General features: G+C 39.7%; 1 long non-coding RNA gene across 1 annotated transcript; it reads right to left on the bottom strand.

Annotated features, from left to right (window-relative positions):
• Positions 1–617: 617 nt before the first annotated feature.
• LOC122334913 lies at positions 618–1,950 on the bottom strand. Its single transcript, XR_006248839.1, has 3 exons — positions 1,216–1,950; positions 839–1,006; positions 618–718 (listed from the first exon to the last, which is right to left on the bottom strand). It is a non-coding gene; the product is annotated as an uncharacterized LOC122334913 (long non-coding RNA).
• Between the last annotated feature and the right edge of the window lie 1,523 nt (positions 1,951–3,473).

Genomic DNA, 3,473 nt, shown 5'->3' with positions numbered 1-3,473 from the left:
TGAGCCTCCTCCACCCACTCCTCAATCATAATGCCAGATCTACCATTAAATTTTGAACAATTTCGATCTCGTGGAACAAAAACAAATCGATCCGTCACTGAAGAACTAGGAACAGCAGGCGGAGGATCTACCACTGCTGGAATGGAAACATTAGAAGGACCCGGTTGTGCAACGAGAACTTGCTCTTGTCGCAATTTTTCATTATCTGCCCTCAATTGGGCTACCAATTCTCGCAATTCACGTAGCTCTTCATCCATAGCTGCAAATTACAAGTCACTCACCACTACGGATGAACACTTTAGAACACCTGCTCCTGCAAAAAGAAAACAAACAAACCAAAAAAAAAAAAAAAGAAAGAGAACACAAAACCAATACTCACGTCTCTGCACTAAACCATAACGAGACCCTGCCGACTACGCCAGAATGTAGCGTGAGGGTATGGAGGAAGAGGAGCAGAACACACCTTACAGATGTTAGCTGGTAACTTTAAATCCTTCACCTATAGCGAATCCGACTACGCCACCTGGAGAGTTCTCCCCCAGGAAATAGAACTAGCTCAAATATGACTATTTGGCCACACAGGTTCAATTCTCATATGAATAGGCGAGAGACGTGAGTAAAGTATGAAAGTACAAAATTTATTTTCACAATTGTTTCACCATTTAAAAGTCACATTGAATCCTCATCACCTACTGCCGGCAGCACCCCCCAATGGTAACTGCAGTAAATCAAATAAAATTTAGTAAACATATATATACAGAGAAAAACAAACTATTACAAAAGGAATGTAGGCATTAAATTGCCAAAACAAAATAAAAAAAATAAAAAACCAACTCACAGGGCTGAGGTCACACACGGGAGTGATCACCAGTGCTGAATTTATCCAAAAGCACACTTACGCACCCCCGAACACACCGACACACTCACTGCACACACCAACGTGTCCACAGCAAATGATGAAGTGACACCACCACCTCAAGATCCTACACCCGTGGAACCCCAGCTCCTGTAAGAAGATAAAAATAAAATGAGTATATGCAATGTGCATTAAACAAACCAAAACCTTACACACTAATCCAGGCAATAATGTCACAAGAAAAAAAAAAAACGAACAAACAAATTCAACCAAGGCAAACTAATGTTGAATATAAACAATACAAAATGTCCAACAAAACAAAAAATACACAATAACCAGTAATACAAATCACAAATCACAGGGATCAGTAGTAGATAGCAGGTAGCAGATAGCGGGTAGCAGGTAGCGGGTAGCGGGTAGCAGATAGCGGGTAGCAAACAGCAGTAGTAGATCTCCGTATCAACTAAGACTTCCGAGTAACCGAAAGTTCACGGCGCAACAGGAAAAGAACGTCAGGAACGGCACATTTAATCGCCCAGGACGAAAGGGAGAATCCTACAAAAAGATATGGGCATTTAACACCATTACCGCTTGCAAATCACACACTAATATTCCCCTTTAACCACCACATAATAGAAACTTACCAAACCGGAAAAAGTATGCTCGCACGCATTCACAAATTGGGATTCGGCATCCTCAGTAATACCAATACCAAGCTAGGGTACAGGGAACTGCCTATTATTCAAACTGCGCGCTCAGTCCATGCCAACCCATTTTCTAACAGTATTAATCGCTTACCTGAATAAACAGCAGTCATTAAACTCATGGCCATCGACAGAAAACAAAGGAAAAGACAGGCTAGAATGAAATAACAAACGATTAGTCCACAACATTATGAAAGAGACAAACGAAGAGCTAACTGCTAACACATACCTGAAACACAAGTCAACATAAAAAAAAAACAAAACCCAAAAAAAAGGCGGGGCCGGAGGTGACGCATGACCCAACAGAGCCAACCTGCTCTAAAATAGGTCACACTTACTGCTGATTGGCTGTTACAAGTGTCAGTCACCATCACTTATCCAATACGATCGGTCACATATACACATACATATATACATATATATATATATATATATATATATATATATATATATATATATATATATATATATATATATATATATATATATACATACACAGGTTGTACAAACGGAAACAAACAGAGAGAAGAAAAAGAAACGAGCGGTGCTAAATAAAAGAAATTAACAAAACATACATCACTAACTGAAATACCCCTTTTCCTCTAACCTAACTGAAAAGAAAGAAAACAAATACTAAACTACCCTGGCTGAACATAAATACACAAGCAGCACCCGCTCCTAAACTAGTGTGTTAAACATAGGTACACCTACGTGTACGTCACGTGACATCACTAACTCCCTCTTCTCTCGATTAAATTAACTCATATCTGTTTTTTCAATTACCGTACTCAAAAGAAAACCACAGCACAAATGAGGTACGGTGAAGCTAGCAACAACTCCACCGCCCTCCTGAAACATGCACACCGTTCCATTTAAATTCTGCATCGCGGCTTCTGATTGGACATCCAGATCTTCCCAGATGGTCAGGCGAACCAATAAAGAAACCTAATAAAAAAACACAGCAGCAAATAATAACAGAAAATACGTCACTAAAATTATCCAATCACAGAAAAGAGGAGAGAAACAAACAAATGCAGTCACGTAACACCCTCCCCCGTAAAAAAAAAACATTAAAGTGTTTGTTTACTGAAAGGAAAAAATAACAAAACAATTTGTACCCACTTGTTAAACTCTAGAAAGAGCATCAGCTACCACGTTATCTGTGCCTCTCTTGTGCCGAATTTCCAGGTTGTAATCTTGGACAATTAAAGCCCAACGCATAAGCCGCTGATTGTGGTTGTACATTCGACACAAGAAGGTAAGGGGATTGTGATCAGTATACACTATCACTTGATATGGGGTAGACCCCACATAAACTTCGAAATGCTGTAAGGACATCAACAATGCTAGAGCTTCTTTCTCAATTGTAGAATAATTAAGTTGATGCTTATTGAATTTCTTGGAAAAGAAACAAATAGGATGGTCAATACCTTCTTTATCTTCCTGTAAGAGCACAGCACCAGCTCCAACAGCACTAGCATCCACCTCTAATTTGAAAGGAACTGAAAAATCAGGTGCAGATAAAACAGGTGAGCTACACAATAGGTTTTTAATGGTTTCGAATACATGTTGGTTTTCATCAGACCAAATAAACTCTTTTGTGGGACTAAGCAAATCAGTTAGCGATTTAGCAACAGAAGAGAAATTCTTACAGAAACTACGATAGTAGCCAACCATCCCTAAGAATCTGCGGAGTTCACGCTTAGTAGTAGGTGCTGGAAATTCTTTGATAGCAGTCACTTTTGCATCCACAGGACGGATCTGACCACCTCCAACCTGCTTCCCTAAATAAGTGACCGTAGCCTTACCAAACTCGCATTTCGCCAAGTTAAGTGTCAATGATGCATTAGCCAGTCGCTGAAACACCGTAGCAAGTGTACACATGTGCTCAGACCAGGTTGAAGAGTAAACTA

Source organism: Puntigrus tetrazona, unplaced genomic scaffold (assembly GCF_018831695.1).
Source record: "Puntigrus tetrazona isolate hp1 unplaced genomic scaffold, ASM1883169v1 S000000683, whole genome shotgun sequence".
Classification (NCBI taxonomy): domain Eukaryota; kingdom Metazoa; phylum Chordata; class Actinopteri; order Cypriniformes; family Cyprinidae; genus Puntigrus; species Puntigrus tetrazona.
The sequence above is the reverse complement of the archived record's forward strand: the minus strand, read 5'-3'. Positions and strand labels throughout refer to the sequence as shown.